At 43.0% G+C, this 18,770-nt stretch overlaps 1 protein-coding gene across 2 annotated transcripts in view; it reads right to left on the bottom strand.

Annotated features, from left to right (window-relative positions):
• Positions 1–13,323, bottom strand: part of TMEM45A (transmembrane protein 45A) — a 105,855-nt gene extending 92,532 nt beyond the window's left edge. For both annotated transcript variants that reach the window (XM_079767109.1, XM_079767110.1), the window contains exon 1: positions 12,991–13,323. The gene's annotated coding sequence lies outside the window, so the exon portion shown is untranslated. The remainder of the gene's footprint in view (positions 1–12,990) is intronic.
• Between the last annotated feature and the right edge of the window lie 5,447 nt (positions 13,324–18,770).

Here is an 18,770-nt window from a genome sequence, read left to right as displayed (position 1 = left end):
CTGGCTCCCAACTGCTCGCCTGCCTGCCTTCCTGATTGCCCCTAACTGCTTCTGCCTGCCAGCCTGATCACCCCCTAACCATTCCCCTACCAGCCTGATTGATGCCTAACTGCTCCCCTGCCAGCCCGATTGCGCCAAACTGCCCTCCCCTGCCAGCCCAATTGCCCCTAACTGCCCTCCCCTGCCGGCCTGGTCACCCCTAACTGCCCTCCCCTGCTGGCCTGATCGCCCCCAACTGCCCTCCCCTGCAGGCCTGGTCACCCCTAACTGCCCTGTCCCCCCCAACTGCTCTTCCCTGCAGGCCTGGGTTCCCCCCACCCAACTGCCCTTCCCTGCAGGCTTGATCACCCCCAACTGCCCTCCCCTGCTGGCCATCTTGTGGTGGCCATCTTGTGTTCACCTGGGGGCAGCCATCTTGTGTTGGAGTGACAGTCAATTTGCATATTACTCTTTTATTAGATAGGATATGCATAGCCAATGGACACAGGCAATAGAATAGCGAAGATGGGGGCGGGGGGAGCGTCTGAAGGAGAGGTAAGGGGGGGGAGGGAATGGGAGATATCTGTAATACTATCAACAATAAAAAATACATTTTAAAGTGAGAGGGAAAAAAAAAGCCAAGGAGAATATTGGCAGGTCAGCCTGTAATGATGTTGAGCTCAGGATGACCTCTCACATTTCTTCTAGCTGTAAAAGTATGCTTCCTAGAAACCATGACGCTCTGTCGCTAAACAAAGCATTTCGGATAGAACGACCTCATTCTCGTTCATTGCAATAGTAGTGCACCATTTGGAACTGGAAAGCAAGGGTAAATTGGGGAAAGAATCTTGGCTGCCTCTGCAAAAGGGACCCTTGGGATAGCAAGCACCAAGGGCCACAGCCAAAGCAGCCTGGAAACTGTTTTGCTAGGATGTGTGTTTCCCCCTCGGCTCATTAAAGTCAGGCTCCCTAGCACTAAATTCTCACCAACAGTAACAACAATCACACTATCAGGTATTTTATTCCCCAATCTTAACAGTCTCATTTTCTGGGGAATGAAACAGACAGCCTACAAAGCACGTGTAAGGTGTAAACAGGATACAAGCATCTTTAGGCCGAGTCATCAGAGAAGCAGTAGGTTACATTACAGGAGCAGAATTGCTCACAGATCTCTGGGACTTGGTTTTGGCCATCTCACTAGTGGGATGTTTCTTGCTACTAGAGAAAGTGATGAAAGCATTTGACCATGCTTGAGGTAACAGAGGAAAGAATAAAACAAAGTACTAGTATATCTCATAACCCAGATCATTATGTGTCCTCTATTTAAACCTACTTTTTTTTTATCCAAAATCTGACTATATTTCATTACCACTGAGGGAAGAGTGGGCAAGGTGGAGATGGGGGTGGGTTGATATAGGCAGTCAAATTACCAAGGGCCTTCTGGGCCATGGCGAATATCTGAACTTTATTTTAAATGCAATGGGGGGTTTAAGCAAAGGAATGATAGAACCTTATGCATATTTCTCAAAAATTATCCTGGTTGCTTTGTGGCAACAATGAAAGCAAGGGGAGCCCTGGGACATGCTAATGAAGCCATGGCCTTTGGGGCAGTGCTGGTCAGCAAACTGTTCACAATCTGCAATAAGATAAGCATGGAAATTGCTGCAGAATCCAACCAGGAGTTTTTATTTTTTTACTAGTAGCCCTGTGCACGAATCCATGTGCCAGTAGCTCTCTGCAGGGCCTGGCTGGTCCGTGCCAGCTGCCCAGAGGCTCTCCACGGCCCAGAGGCCCAACCACGGCCAGGCATGGAATGCTTGTCTCGTCACCGTGGCGACAAGGCAAGCATTTGGCCAGGCCGCTCGCACTGCCCGTTCTCAGCAGCCCCCCCCCCCCCCAGGACTGGGGGACTCTGGCAGGGCTGAGAAGACTGGGCACCGCCATCTTGTGGCTATGGGCGCTGCCATCATTTATGACGGAGTGATGGTTAATTTGCATATTACCCTGTTATTAGATAGGATAAACATATCAAGTCATCTTGGACTGAAGGGAAAAAAAAGAAAACCAAAGCCATACTGGTCCTTCGGCATGGAAAATTTGAGACACCATTGCAATAATGCAGGCCAGGGTGACAGAGCAGGTCAGGCCCAGAGGAGACCATGTTTCACCCTCCCGGGATCACAAAGGATGGTAAGAGGAATCTGCATACTGAGAATACAGTGTACAAAGATACCACTACAGTCTAAAAATAAAGATACCACTACCTCTGCTGACCTGCACTAGACTCAACTACTTACCAACCCTCTGAAAAGTGGCAACCAACAACAGTTGCTTCACCCCTGAGGGGAATTTACCTGGGCCATAAACGCCAAGAGTTCAGACACTAGAGTGAAGCTATTCTGCATTAAATCCTGGCTTCACCACTGTGTGACCTTGGACGCGTTACTTAACCTCTCTAGGCCTCAGTTACCTCATCTGTATTATGGGGAAAATGTTAGCCTGCCTATACAGCATAAAGTGTCTATGAAGATGAAATGCAAAGAACCCTGAGAAGAGGCTGACACCTGATAGTGGTTCCTGTATCTTTCTGTGAAGAGTGAGCTTTAAAGCATGATCATGGTTACACAATCCCTCACCTCCGTGGAGCACATTACAGTTTACAAAGCCCCCACATACATTACTTCATTAATCCTCTCTTAGAAGTATGAATTTTCTGATTAGAAAAATGTCTATAAGGAGGATCCCAAATTTGTCCCAGGAGGATGAGATTTTGATTCATCTGTCTGCTCTATGCATTGGAAACTAGCTGTCCAAGAAGTCATAGAAGCAGGAAGGGAAAAAAACAAGATCACCCTGCTCTTCCACAATCTGTCCTGTGCCCTTAGTACACACAAACGGAGGGCTGAACGGAAGGAGGAAAAGCAATGCTGTAGGTGGAGAAACTGGGTGCCAGTTCACCTGAGTATCTGCTTAAAGGTACGGTGCTTCTAGAGCTCAGACCCAGTTCCCCCCATTCTTCCGCAACACAACCTTTTTTCCTCCCCCTTGTTACCCTCTCATCCTCTGGCATTTATCTCCAAGTGTCAGCTGTGCCATGATTTTTGCTGTAAGCATTTTTTTGTGATTTTTTTCTTCTTCACTAACATTTTTAGTATTATTAAATTTTCATAATTTAATAAATATGCAGGTTCCTAAACTATCCTAAATGTGTTTCTTAATATCATATATCTATTTTGCCTTTTTTTTTCCTCTCTCTCTTTTAAGTATCTATTTTATTGATTTCAGAGAGTAAGGGAGAGGGAGAGATAGAAACATCAAGGAAGAGAGAGAACCATTGACCTCCTGCACGCCCCCTTCTAGGGTTCAAGCCCGAAACCCAGGCATGTGCCCTGACCTTGAATCGAACCAGCGGCCTCTTGGTTCATAGGTCAATGCTCAACCACTGAGAGGCTGGGCTCCTCCCTTTCTTTAACAATTTTCCATACCATTAGTCTGAATTATGCCTGGCTTGCAGGAAGAGGGCAAGCAGGAATCAAATAATTGGCCCTCCAGCATGGCTCAATCAATAACAAATATATATATATTAAAAGAAAGAATAAAATAATTGGAGAAAAACTTCTGTGTTGGGTCTTTAAATTGAAAGACACATCAAGAGAAAATAAAATGTTTTTAAAAAATAATCCATACCTAAATGTATCAAAGTGAAATTCAGAACTTTATTCTTTTTTTTTTTTTTTTTAATGTGGGAGTAGTAATTTAATGTAGGGCTATTTGGATCTGAGGAATGTCTTTTAAATTTTATGAGAGTAGTTAATAATTCCAATAAATTCCATTTTTAAAAAGGCCACAGAGGAGAGCAAGGACAGCTCTAGACAACAAGGAAGAAAGGAGGCATTTGCCTCCAGACCTTTTGCCACTGGAGGAGAGTTAATGGCACCAGTGAGGCCCAACTGGTCAGAGTGGTGGCAGGTACATGAAAAAGGATTCATCTTCCAAGGTTTCACTGAGGCAGCTGAGTGTCAGAGACCTGGTGGGAGCTCTTGAAGCATAGTGGTCCCTCCTTTGGAAAAACTGCTGTTTGCACTACCCTGTTATTCTTAGTCTCTTATTCTGTAGACGGCCAACTCTGTTATTTTTAGACTGTAAAATAACTGTGGTTTTTTGCTTGAATAGAAAAGATAAACTTAATTGTCTGACCTTGCAAGCTAGCCATCTAACTGATACGCTGATATTGATGCCTGTATAGATATGATACTCAAGGTTACAGGTGTTTGTTAGATACGATATGTATTCAAGGTTACAAGCTGTCTTACACAGAGAACTAGAAGGATATAAAAAGGAAATACTCCCTCCTGTGTTTGTTCAGAATTTGACAGAGGTGATCTGCTCTGAACCTGCGCGCAATAAAGATGACTCCTAACTAACTGTCTCATTAGGCGTCTTGTCCCGTTCACTGATTTGCGATACAACACTCTAAAAGCCAGAGGAGAATGGCAACAGTCAGATGGCTCACAGGGAGATGCCAACAGTCCAGAGAGAGGAAACAGTGCAAACAAGCCTGGTTTGAGGAGCTGAGCCCAATGCTACTGCTACTTTAAGTGACTTAGTCTTCTGTAGAAAAAGAACATTCTTCCATTTGAGCTCCACTGTCTGTCCTCCGCTGTTGCTCACAAAGATCTATGTTTCCACTGACAAGCTGTGGTATGTATATTACACATGTTTATGTGTATGTATTTGTATGTGCATAGATATTGTCAAATTTTAAAAAGCAAAGGCAGAACAGTGAGTATAATATGGTTCATTTATATTTTAAAATTATGTTTATGTTTAGATCTATACCTGTGAGTGATCTCTTAGAGAAGGTGTAGAAGGATATAGGCCAAACTATCAACAAAGGTTACCTCTGGGGAGAGTAGTGGGATGGAAGAAAGCAGGTAAATAAAGGGGAAACCGTTACGTTTGACTCTGTATACTCTGTTCCAATTTTTTTAAAAACATAAATTATTATTTTTTCAATTCTAAAAGCCAAAGAAAGATAAAAAAGGGGAAGGAAGGAAGGAAGGAAGGAAGGAAGGAAGGAAGGAAGGAAGGAAGGAAGGAAGAAAAGCTATCAACAATTAATGCCCTTTCAACATAGAAATAATCTTTCTTCCTTGGCAACATGAAAAGTTACAAAAAGAAATTTTAAATAATTCTATGAGGAAAAAATTAGCACTTTAGACAATTTTTTAAATGTCAAGAATGAATCAGCCCTAGCCAGTTTGGCTTGGTGGATAGAGCGTCAGCCTGTGGACTGAGGGGTCCCAGGTTTGATTCTGGTCAAGGGTACATGCCCTGGTTGTGGGCTCGATCCCCAGCAAGGGGCGTGCAGGAAGCAGCCAATCAATGATTCTCTCTCATCATTGATGTTTCTATTTCTCTCTCCCTCTTCTTTCCTCTCTGAAATCAATAAAAATATGTTTTTTTTTAAATAAATGAATCGATGTTTTTATACTATGGCTATACCTATGCTAATGATGTCTATAAAGATGAACATTATAATGATTGATAAGTGAATGGCTTAGATATCCACATGCAAAAGAATAAAGTTGGACCCTAATCTCCATTATATTCAAAAATTAACTCAAAATATATAAAAAATCTAAATGTCAGAACTGAAACTAAAAGCTCTTAGAAGAAAATCTTCGTGATATTTGATTTGGCAAAGATTTCTTAAATGTGTAAAACTAAAACACAAGCAACAAAAGAAAAAATAAATTGGACGACATCAAAATAAAACACTTTTGAGCATCAAAGAATGCAATCAACAGACTGAAAATGCAACCCGGGTAATGGAAGAAAATATCTACAAACATATACCTAGTAAGTAGTTAATATTGAGAATATATAAATAGCTCCTACAACTCCATAACTAAAACCAGAAACAAAATAAACAACCTGACTTAAGAATGAGCAAAGAACTTGAGTAGACATTGCCCCAAAGAAGATATGCAAATGGCCAATAGACACTCAAAGAGACACTCAAGGTCACTAATCATTAGGGAAATGCAAATCAAAACCACAATGAGGTATCACTTCACTCTCATAAGGATAGATATTATTTAAAAACACACACACACAGAATAATTGTTGGCAAGGATATGGAGAAATTGGAACCCTTGTGCATTGCTGGAGGGAATGTAAACTGATGCGGCTGCTATGGTGGTTCTTCAAAAAATAAAAAAATAAATTGAATTACTTTGTGATCCTGAACTCTGCTTCTGGGTCCGTATCCAAAAGAAGTGAGAGCAGGAATTCCAACAGACATTTGTACACGAGTGTTCATAGCAGCACTATTCACAGTAGCCAAATGGTAACGTGTTAGTCAGGGTTCTCCAGAGAACCATAGGATGGATCGATGGATAGATGATAGATGATAGATAGATAGATAGATAGATAGATAGATAGATAGATAGATAGAGACTGATTTTATGAATTGGCTCATGTGACTGTAAGAATCTGGCAAGTCCAAAATCTTCATGGAAAGCCAGCTGGCTGGAAACCCAGGGAAGAGCTGATGCTGCAGTTCAAGTCCCAAGGCAGCCTGCTGGCAGAATTCCCTCTTCAAGAGACATCGGTCTTTTTCTATTAAGGCTTTCAAATAATTGGATGAGGCCCACCCACATTATGGAGAGTATTTGCTTTACTCAAAGTCTAGTAATCTAAATTTTAATCTCATCTAAAAAAAAAAAAAAAACCGTCACAGAAATATTTAGAATATCTGACCAAATATCTGGGTACCGTGGCCTAGCCAAATTGACACAAACAATTAACCATCACAGATGGAAACAACCCAAACGTCTATCAGCAGATGAAAGGATAAATAAAACGTGGTATATACATACCATAGACTATCATTTGGCCTTAAAAAGTGCATTCAAGCGCCGCCTAATGACGTTTCCATCAACGAGGAACCGCATGTGTGACAGTGGTCCCAGGAGGATTAAATGGATTATAAGCAAAAAGCTTATTTGTGATGTTGAAAGAAAAGGCTAGACCCGACTAAGCTGTTGAGCTTACTGCTAGCACTGGGTGGTTTAAATAGATGAGGAGGCTCAGCATGTCGTCTGTCTGCCCTGTGCCCCACCGGGGGCTGTGGCCTAGAGTTGGTGAGGGAGCAAGAGGAGAAAGCTAACAAACTCACTTCCCTTCCTCAGTTTCTCATCCCTCTCTCCTTCCAGGCCTGTTCTCTCCCTCCTTCTCTCGCTCTCTCGCCTCCCCCTTTCCCTTTATTATCTCTTGTCTCAAGCTTTATTTTTCTGGTTCTCTTCTCATCTCTGCTCTCACTTTCCTCCCCTTCTCTTCCTTCTCTCTCACATCCTCCATCCCTCCTCCTGAGCTCTCCTCCCCCTCAGAGGGAACCTCCCTCCACGGCCTTCCTCCTGACCTCCCCCCATCGGCATGCTCACACATATGCACACACACTTTATCTTTTGCATCGTATTTTTTACCGTACCTTGTCTACAGTTAGATACATGAATACTTACCTTTGTGTTACAGTTGCCTACAGTATTCAGTACAGTAGCATGCTGTTCAGGCCTGCAGCCTAGGAGCAATAGGCTATGCCGTTTAGCCTAGGTGTGCAGTAGGCTACCATCCAGGTTTGTGTAAGTGCACTCTGTGATGTTTGCACAAGGACGGAATTGCCTAAGGATGCATTTCTCGAAATGTATCCCCATCATGAAGCAACGCATGACTAATGAAATTCTGGCACATGGTACAATATAGATGAATCTTGAAAACATTATGCTAAGTGAAATGAGCATTATAAAAGGGTAAAATATTGTATAACTCCAGTTATATGAGGCACCTAGAGTAGTCAAATTCATAGAGATAGAAAGTAGGATGGTGGTTATCGGAGGCTGACAGCAAAGGGTAATAGATGGTTATTTAATGGGTCTGGAATCTCAGTTTGATGAAAAAGTTATGAAGATGGAAAGTGGTGATGGTTGCACAACAATGTGAATGTACTTAATACCACTGAACTATACAATTAGCTATTGTTAAAATGGCAAATGTTATGTCATATTTTACCACAATTTAAAAAAATGAAGTGCTTACATGTATAGGCTTTACTAAGATTCAACACTATGCTAAATGAGTTAAGTTGATTTTCTCATGTAATGCCTATTGATAACCCCGTTTTGCAGATAAGAAAGCCTCCTAGAAAAAGCGACTTGCTCCAGGTGCACTAGTAAGAAGCAGACCTGGGAGTGGAACCCTCACGGTCTGCCTCCAGTCTATGTGCTTAGTCAGTGTGTTATACTAAGAGTGACTACATTAAGGGAACGAGATAAAAAGCAAATTACAATATTTTTCAGTGTGTTATACCAAAAGAGTGACTACATTAAGGGAACGAGATAAAAAGCAAATTACAATATTTTTCAGTGTGTTATACCAAAAGAGTGACTACATTAAGGGAACGAGATAAAAAGCAAATTACAATATTTTTCAGTGTGTTATACCAAAAGAGTGACTACATTAAGGGAACGAGATAAAAAGCAAATTACAATATTTTTCAGTGTGTTACACTAAGAGTGACTACATTAAGGGAACGAGATAAAAAGCAAATTACAATATTTTTCAGTGTGTTATACTAAAAGAATGACTACATTAAAGGAATGAGATAAAAGGCAAATTACAATATTTTTTCAACTCAAAATGACGTGAAATCCAGACCGGGTATGATTAATAAGAGGACACTTAAAATTGCCCTATATTGACTTTCATCATGAAGTTCTTATTCCAAAACCACAGCATCTCCAGAAATCAGACAAGAAGCCAGAATGCCCACAAAATTGGGATAGAATATGTACCTGGAATTGCCCCATTTTCCATAAGCCTTGAAACATTTCATATTTTTTAAAAATAAAAATACTGCAGTCCCATTTATATCTTAAAATTACACTTATGTTTAGATCTATGCCTGTGAGTAGACACTTAGAGGAGGACTGGAAGGATACTGACCAAACTGTTAACAAAGGTTACCCCTGGAGAGAGTGGTGGAATGGGAAGAAAGCAAGTAAATAAAGGGGAAACCATTACTTTTGACTTTTATACACTGTTTTGGTTTTTCAAAAAAGATAATCATACAACTGACATCTATTCAATGTGTACTTTCAGTCCAGGACTATGGTGGTTCTGTAGAAACAAGCTGGAAAAGCAGGAGTAACAAACAATGAGCTCCGAGTAATAAACCAATAAAATGCCTCCTGCCCCCCTGTGCAGCACATCCCACAAGCAAGACTCATGATGGCATTCTGGCCCCTCCAGGGAAATTTTACCAACTTGAGTCTCCAAATGTTCCCTGCTCCTCCAAGGATCCTTCTTCCATCGACCTCTTGACTAACCACCACCACAAAGAAGAGCAGCCCCGCTGTATTAAACCTAAGGCGTACGGACGAGTGGTTAAGACTTGGGCTGTGCCCGAAACACTCATCAGAAAGAATCTATGCACCCCTATGTTCATAGCATGCAATTTCCCATAGCTAAGATTTGGAAACAGCCGTAGTGCCCATCAGCAGATGAGTGGACAAAAATAGTGTGGTACATCTACACAATGAATACTACATGGCAATAAAAAAGAAAGAACTCTTACCATTTGCAACAGCATGGAGAGTGTTATGCTGAGCGAAATAAGCCAGTCAGAGAAAGGTAAGTACCACATGATCTCACTCATATGTGAAATCTAATGAACCAAATAAACTGATGATCAAAAATAGACCCAGAGACATAGAAGCATGAACAGACTGTTGAACCTCAGAGGGAAGGCAGGGGAGGGTGGGTGGGAAGAGATCAACCAATGAACTTGTATGCATATATGCATAACCCGTGGACACACACAATGGGGTGGTGAGGTCCTGGGCCGAGGGGGGGGGGGGGAGGGAGGGGACAAAGCAGGCCAGAAAAGGTAACTGGGGGGTGAGGTCCTGGGGGGGGCGGGGAATGGAGAGGGCCAGAAGAGGTAAATGGGGGGAAAAGAAGGACCTATGTAATACTTTCAACAATAAAGATTTTTTTTAAAAGGCTTGTGCTGTGGTGTTACACTGTCTGAGTCTGCATTTGCCATTTGTTCACTGTGTGACTTTGGGCAAGTTTCTTAATCTGCCTGTGCCTCTGTCTTCTCGGCTAATAAATACCAACCATCACAGGGTTGTTGAGAGGCGTACATAAGCTGAGACATGTAAAGCATTTAGAATAATATCTACCATGTATTAGTGGTCAGAAAATGTTAGCCATAGATGCATCAAATAGCCATCTGCACGCAACAGACGGTCCCAGGGATGGTGGGGGAGAAGAATGAAAGACCATCCAAGGGAGAAGGGACCTTAGAGGTCATATTACTGATGATGGCACAGAGAGGACCATAATGGTTCAATGTCATGCCTGAGGTCACACAGGTGGTCAGCAGCAGCACCAGGGCCAGACTCGGGTTCACTCTGACATAAGCCCTGGAGGAAGAGAAAGCAAGAGATCTCCAAACTGACTCTCTACTTAGGTGCATATTATAAGTCTTATCTACTTCAATAACTGTACATTATAAAAGGATACATATTAACATGTGAATAGACAATCCTGTCAGTGGGAGGAGAAAGAGCTATTCTGCACACAGTGTGTGTATATGGGGCGAGGGGAGAGGTGTAACAACAATCCATGTCAGCCCTAACTAGTTTGGCTCAGTGAATACAGCGTCGGCCTGCGGACTCAAGGGTCCCAGGTTCGATTCCGGTCATGTACCTTGGTTGCGGGCACATCCCCGGTGGGGAGTGTGCAGGAGGCAGCTGGTCGATGTTTCTCTCTCATCCATGTTTCTAATTCTCTATCCCTCTCCCTTCCTCTCTGTAAAAAAATCAATAAAATATACATATTTAAAAAACAAAACAAAACAACAATCCATGTCAAAGACTTCAGAGCGTGCCCAGTTTCTGAGAAGTCGCCCTTGTAATAGCCCAGAAGGCCAGACCACTTCAGCAGAGCTCCAAGACAGCCACTACAGAGTGAGTCCAAAAAGTGGGGTCCAGACTCACTGGTCCATCCTACCCCATTGCCTGCAGGCCCTGAAGGCAGGTCACAGAAGCAATAGAGCAGATAGGGAGGGTATGCTAGGCAAAAGGTAGAGACCAGACTCCAGAGACGGATCATTCCAGAAATACTTCCACTTTTGCCAGTGCAGCTTGCCATCCCCCACCAATCTACCTCCCAAGCCTGTCCTTCCCCATCAGGCTCTCCATGCCATCCTCCACCTCTCCAACCTTTCCGCTCACTAACCCCTCAGATGGTCCTGCATTTCAATTCAGTCTCCACATAGAGCCACACCTTCCAGCCTCCGTGCTTCGCCCAGGCTTCCTCTTCCTCCTAAATTGCCTGCCCCCTGCTCTTGTTCTATGATCCCTTTCCTCTCCATTAAAACTGTTGGGCAAAATTTTTCCCCAGAAATGCCAACCTTTCCATGAAGCCATCCTATAATAAGAAGTCATCTTTCCATCCTCTGCACTCCCAGACCTTTCTAGACCTTTCTAAAACACGGATAAATTCTACCTCACTCCCCTCTCAAGACTCTCCTTTACAGCCTTCTCCAGTGCATTGCTGACAAGTGGTCAGCACTACTAGTTGCTAGCACAGAGGTCAGAATGGTGGCTGGGAAAACTGGTGTGCAGCAGGGGGAGCTGGGAAGGAAGGCAATAAAGAGTGACTACAAAGCAAAGACTTACTACGTGCCAGAACTGTTCTAAGTATTTAACATATCTTAACGCAGTCCTCAAGGCAACCCCATGAGGTAGGTGCTACTATCTCCACATCACAGAGGCAGAAACTAAGGCACAGATGGGCTGACTAACTTGCCCAAAGTCAAACAGTGGGGTTGTGAATTGAACCAAGCCAGCTGTCTTTTTATATTGTTTCTCTGCAGCACTGTTCCTTCTAACCCTGCATCCCTGGAAACCACTTCAACTGTTCCACCCAGTGTATGCATTGCCCTTTTGAATCAAAAACATGCTCTGCGACTTGCAATTATGACACCAAATTCCCACAATTTTTTTTTTTAAGCCAGAAATGAAAGATCAATTCTGGTCAGATCTGCCATGATAGTAAATAATATATGACAAGGTCTCAAATCCAAAACATTGTTTAAACAGAGAGATTCATAGATGTTTCTAATGGAATGGGAATATTGAGCTAGGTAAGTGGCCTCAGACCACGTACCTAGCTCAATATTTGCCATCATTTTCATCCTGAAATATATACCAGAACAGTCTGCAAGCATACACATCTAATGATCATTCTGCATATTATTTTGATAGAATTAAAGGATTAATATACAAATATAGCATAACTAAATTTATATTCACTGATAAACACAGTTGTCTGTCATATGTTTAAGATTTTTTTTTTTAATCATAAAGGAATTCGGACCTCCCACTATGGATAGGGGAATATAGAAAAGATACATTTCAGTTACAATTACATCCAAATGTAAGTGAAATAGCAAATTACCTGTATAATTGAGGTTTTAAAATAATCTAATATTGAACATCCCATTAATGAAGCAAAAGTTTTGTTAATTCTGAATAAGCCAGATAATTTTCTCAATCTTCTATCAAGACAGTCAGAGAGAGGAGGATGTATAAAGATTTCGGCTTTACAAATGTATAGTCTGTTTCCACAGAAAGAAAGTAGAAAAATAAATTTATCAGTAGGTTCAACTCTTGAAGTTAGGAGAGATTTACAACAGGATACCAATTTCATGTCTGTTCCCAGGAAATGTAAAAATAGCATACAGATGACCAAAAAGTTAAATTAAATAAAAAATCTCAGCAAAGTAGAAGAAAAGGAAGCCAGGGCTCTCTGCAGTTTGTAGCAGCGAGCGATATTTTTTCTTTCCCTGATGAAGAGACTGGTGAGAACAGCAGAAAGACTCAGAATGGAGATCACAGCGGGAGAAATAAGATAATCCAGCGCGTATCCAAAACTTACCCAAAACTCGGTCTGTTTACTCAACACTTTATTTTTTCCACTTTGCCAGTGTAAATCAGACAGCGGCTAGGCTTTTGTTGTTGCTCTTTCGGTCCTTTGGATCGCAGAGCCCCATGAAAATTGCCCTGTGTGTTGGATGGGATCTGGCCCCGTCTCGCTTTAGGGGCGGGGGGGAAAGTTTTACACTTGGATCCTTGGTTGCTTCTTTGGGAAAATGACTAAATAATAAGTGGCCAGAAGGAGAGGACGTGGGAGACGTGCTCCGCTGACGCTGGGCCCCCGCAACGGGGCTGCCCAGTTCCTCAGCGCAGCTGTCCAGATGTGCCTCATCTGGTTCCCTCGCCCGGCACGAATCTCAGCCGCCGCGGCCAGCCGAAGCTCCCGCTCATTGGTAGCCGCGGTTCCTCAGCTGTCGCCTATTGGCCGGTCGGCCCGCCATTCCGGCAGGCCGGGGGCCCGCCTCCGCCCGCCGGGCCAGCTCCTTCCATCCTCTTAAGGAACCTGGAAGTGCTGCGCGGGCGCTGATGTGGCACTCGGCGGCGGCTGGCGAACCCGAGAGGGGCCCGGGGCTGAGGTGTGGCTCCTCCGCACGCAGGCCCCTGTTATGCCCATTCTGTCAGGCAGTTAGACTGGTTTAAACAGGATGATTTCCATCTATTCTTGGGATGAAATGAAGGCGCGCCCCGCGCTCGCTTAAGTCCCCTGCATTTCCAAGTGCACGGGACTGGGGCTCCCGGATGCCCAAGCTCCCAAAGGGCTTCAGGTCAGGTCAGAACTTCATGCTCGCCACTTTCTACGGGGAGCAAATTATAAAGTCCAAGAGCCTGTCCCTTGAGGATAGTGTTCTTTTTGTTGGCGGAAAAACCCTAATGAATCCTTTGAAGTCCTTATTAACCAGGAGGTGGTTGTTATCTGTGGAGAGAAGGCCGGGGTTGGTGTGGTGTTTTTGTTTTTGGATGGTGGAAATAAGAAATGTTGCTTGGTGCTATGAGAAATTAGACAGGACTACCCCCTAACAATGCTTTGATCCTGGGGAAATCATGGAAGGGTTAACTGGTTGGTTGGTTGGTTGGTTGGTTGGATGGTTGGTTGATTAATTGGTGGGGGTTGGGGGAGGTTGAGATTTGCAAATCCATTGTCATTATAACTTAAAGATGTTGACAGAAATGTGACCTCATTGAAATATTAAGATGGCAAGAGCCACACTTATGGGGCCACACACATTAAAAGGTGCCAGCTTGGCCCACATTATCATATTTAATTCTTAACAACCACCTTATAAGTAACTATTATAATTATCTTCATTTTCAGATAAAGGCTACCAAGATGCAGAGAAGCCTATCTCAGCATATTACCAATAGATGTTTGCAGCACTGTACCATGGATGCATAAACTTATATGCCATTTGCCAGGAGTGGGTGGGTCAGAATTTTTTGTGAGTGCCTCTACCTTCTTATGCTCAAAGCTTTCACCACATAGATGATGTCCTCTTGGTTGGTATATTTGTTACCTATTGCTATCTATGTAACAGATCATCACAAATTTATTATTGCACAGTTTCTGAGGGTCAGGAGTCCAGGCATGGCTTAACTGGACTCTGCTCAGGGTCTCACAAGGCTACAATCAAGGTGTTGTCCAGGCTGCATTCTCATCTGGAGGCTTGATTGGGGAAGAATCTGCTTCCAAGCTCTCTCAGGTTGCTGTCTTGATTCATTTCTTTGCTGCTGTAGGGCCGAGTCCCCAGATGCTTTCTGGATGTCAGCTAGCAGCTACCCTTACCCCCTAGAGTTTACTCTTAGCTCCTGCACTTCCTAAAAGCCAGGCAGTAGAGATCATGGGGGGCTACCTTAGTGTATGTTTGCCACAGTGGGCTAGTCAGACACTTCAGTCTGGATCACCCTGATTGCAATGTTATTACATCTCTACAAGCTCTCCAAAAATTCAGGACCCTGCTTGACAAGTAAACTGGGAAACCATAAGTGGATTCACAACACTCAATCCCTCTGGAAGCCAAGAAAACCCACAAAGAAGGGTTGGCCCTTGAAATCAATCAAAAGTTTGACTTTCTGAAACATTTATAATCTGACAAGAGTGCACCTTTTATTACAAAAGCTACGCAATACTGGAACGGTAGTCAAGGTACTAGTATATGACCAACCTTCCATGACGAGTCTACTAAAGAAAGATTTCTGGGGATTTCAGCCTACAAGAAGAAAGACTTTACATAATTTTCCCTATTTATCCTGTTGGTTAAATAAAGAGCCTAACTTTATATATATAAACAAACATAAGAAGAGGAAGATGACATACCGGCTAGGGATCTAGGGACCCAAAGAATGACATGATGGTGAGTTCTCCGGGTTTTCTTTTTATTTCATTAACCCAGACTTGGAGCCCAACAAAAGCTTATTTTCTCTAGCCATAAGGGCCAGGGAAGGGGAGCCTAAAACAATAATACCAACTTTAGAGAGTAAAGGCTCTACTCTAGCCAAACACCACAGAAAAAATGGTGGCTCAGCCCACACCCACACAGCAAAGGCCAAGTAGAGAGTCTAGACTCCACTCTCACAAGGCTATAACAAAGTGGAAACAAAGATCTGGGTTTTGAAAAGATCAATATAATTGGCAAACCACTAGCATGACTGACAAAGAAATAAAGAGAGAAGACACAAATTACCAATGTCAAGAATTAAACAGACCTTGCAGGCTTCAAAAAGAAAATAAGAAAACAACTCAACACACATATATATAATTTAAATGAAATGGACCAATTCCTTGAAAAACACAAATTACTACAAGTCATTCAGTATAAAGTCAATATTTTGAATATCCCTGTAACTCTTAAGGAAATTCAATTCATTCTTTAAATACTCCCATACTTTCCAATATATATAAAGAACTTATAAAATTCAACACCAAGAAGACAAATAACCCAATTAAAAACTGGGCAAAGGCCGAGACTGGTTCGGCTCAGTGGATAGAGCGTCGGTCTGCGGACTGGAAGGTCCCAGGTTCGATTCCGGTCAGGGGCATGTACATTGGTTGCGAGCACATCCCCGGGTGGGGGGTGTGCAGGAGGCAGCTGGTCGATGTTTCTCTCTCATCGATGTTTCTAACTCTCTATCCCTCTCCCTTCCTCTCTGTGAAAAATCAATAAAATATATTTTAAAAAAAAATAACTGGGCAAAGGATCTGAATAGACACTTCTCCAAAGAGGACATGTAGATAACCAATACACATATGAAAAATGCTCAATGTCACTAATCACCAGAGAGATGCAAATTAAAACTACAATGAGGTGTCACCTGTCAGAATGGCCATCATCAATAAATCAATAAACAACAAGTGCTGGCAAGGATGTGGAGAAAAGGGAACCCTCGTATACTGCTAGTGGAAATGCAGATTAGTGTAGCCACTGTGGAAAGCAGTATGGCATTTCCTCAAAAAAATTAAAAATGGAGCTACCTTTTGACACAGCAATTCCACTTCTGGGAATATATCTTAAGAAACTTGAAACATAATTCAAAAGAATATGTGCATATCTATATACATAAAAGCCTAAGCAACCAAACGACCGAATGACCGAACAACCGGTCGACTGGTCACTATGACACACACTGACCACCAGGGGGCAGAAACTCAATGCAGAAGCTTCCCCCTGGTCATCAGTGTGTTCCCATTGAGTGCTGCTCAACTGACCAACCCATCTGGCATCCCACCAGCCCGGCGGCAGCCACTCCCTCCCTCAGTAGTCCTGCAGGTCCAATCTCTGGAGAATGGGCCAGGCACCAATGGACCAGCACCACTGGCAAGATCCCAACAGCACCGCTGGCCTCCTGGAAGTCAGCCTCGGGCACCTAGGGTGCTTCCCCTCCCTAGATGCCCTGCAAAGAAGAAAGGATATAAAAGCAGCCACCAGGTGGCTTCCAACAACCAGCACGAACCTCAGCGGGACGAATCCAATCCCGGGCTGGCAAGGGCGTCCCACCACCCACCCAGAGGGACAGCCCTACTCCACCCCCCTCAGGACCCCACCCATGCATGAATTCGAGCACCGGGCCTCTAGTGTGTGTGTATGTGTGTATGTACATATATATGTGTGTGTGTGTATATATATATATATATATATATATATATATATATATATATATATAGTGCACCGCTATGTTCATTGCAGCATTATTTACAATAGCCACAATCTGGAGACAGCCCAAATCAGTATCAGTAGATAGTGGATAAAAAAGTGGATAAACAATGGAATATTACTTGGCTGTAAAAAAAGAAAACAATATTACCTTTTGCAATTGCATGGATGGACCTGGAGAGTATTATGCTAAGTGAAATAAGCCAATCAGAGAAAGACAAATACCATATGATCTCACTTATATATGGAATCTAATGAACATAATAAACTGACAAACAAAATAGATCCAGAGACATGGAGGTATGGGACATACTGACAGATCTCAGAGGGGAAAAGAGTAGGGGAGCTGGGTAAAAAAGAGGTAAAGGGATTAAGCAACCTATATATATAAAAGGCTAATATGCTAAGTGTCCCTCCAACCATCCAACCGGTAGCTATGATGCACACTGACCACCAGGTGGAAGACGCTCAATGCAGGAGCTGCAATGATGTGCACTGGCCATTTACAAAGAAACGGCACTGCAGACCTGGCACCAACAAAGCAACACTCGGCTTCCCCCAAGTGGGACACAGGCCCCGCCACCACCCAGGAGCCACACCCCACCATTTGCAGCCAACGCTGCCAAGACCCCATGACACAAAATGCGGCCCACAGCCCAGCCCAGCCCAGCCCTGAAACGGTCGCTGTGGGCACTGGGTAATGACATCATGTAGCAACGCCCGGCTTCCTCTCCCTTGCCACTAGCCTCCTTGGAGTTTCTTCAGCCCAGGAACATGATTTGATTTATAGCCAGGTACAAACATTTCACACTGTAACCAAATGTCTGTGAAGTGTTTTCACGTGCCTCATCTCATTTGATCCTCACAGAAGTTCTGGAGTAGGTAGATAGGAGAGTTGGTAGAATCCTATTTTCTTTTCATTAGCCGGAAAATGGAGATTTAGAAAGTTTAGAAACTACCCAACTGAAAAGAAGTAAGAAATGGTGGGCCTTGAAAATGATTTCAGGTTTTCTCACTGCACAGAATATAATCAAACACTGCTGCCATTAAATATTTTACCCTTCATTCTCCCTGCATGATCTACAATAATAATCTGCTTCATGTTGATATTTACTGCTGTGTTGCAGACAATTACCTGAAAGAGAAGTTGGGGTGCTTCAGTGGGCTGGAAAAAGTTAGATAAATCAGAAAGCAGATCTAATTAAGCAAGTTTATTCTATATATATACTAGAGGCCCAATGCACAAAATTTGTGCAAGAGTAGGCCTTCCTTACCCCGGCTGCCAGCACCAGCTTCCCTCTGGCACCCAGGACCCAGGCTTCCCTCCAGCACCCCAGACCCAGGTTTCCTGGCAGCCCCAGCTTCATCCAGAAGGACGTCTGGTCTAATTAGCATATTATGCTTTTATTATTCTAGATAAAAGGCTAAGTTGACTCGTGCATGCTCTATATATATAAAGCTCTCTCTGGTGCCAATCACATGCATGTGTTTCGATCTGTCATTGTCAATCATGAATTTGGTTGACACTTCTATTATAGAGAAAGGGTGAATAGCGATATTAAAATATTTCTTCTAATTAATTTCCTTTCAATGTGCACAAATCTGTGTACCAGGCCACTAGTAAATATATGACACA

This window comes from Cnephaeus nilssonii (genome assembly GCF_951640355.1).
Source record: "Cnephaeus nilssonii genome assembly, chromosome: 3".
Lineage (NCBI taxonomy): Eukaryota > Metazoa > Chordata > Mammalia > Chiroptera > Vespertilionidae > Cnephaeus > Cnephaeus nilssonii.
The sequence above is the reverse complement of the archived record's forward strand: the minus strand, read 5'-3'. Positions and strand labels throughout refer to the sequence as shown.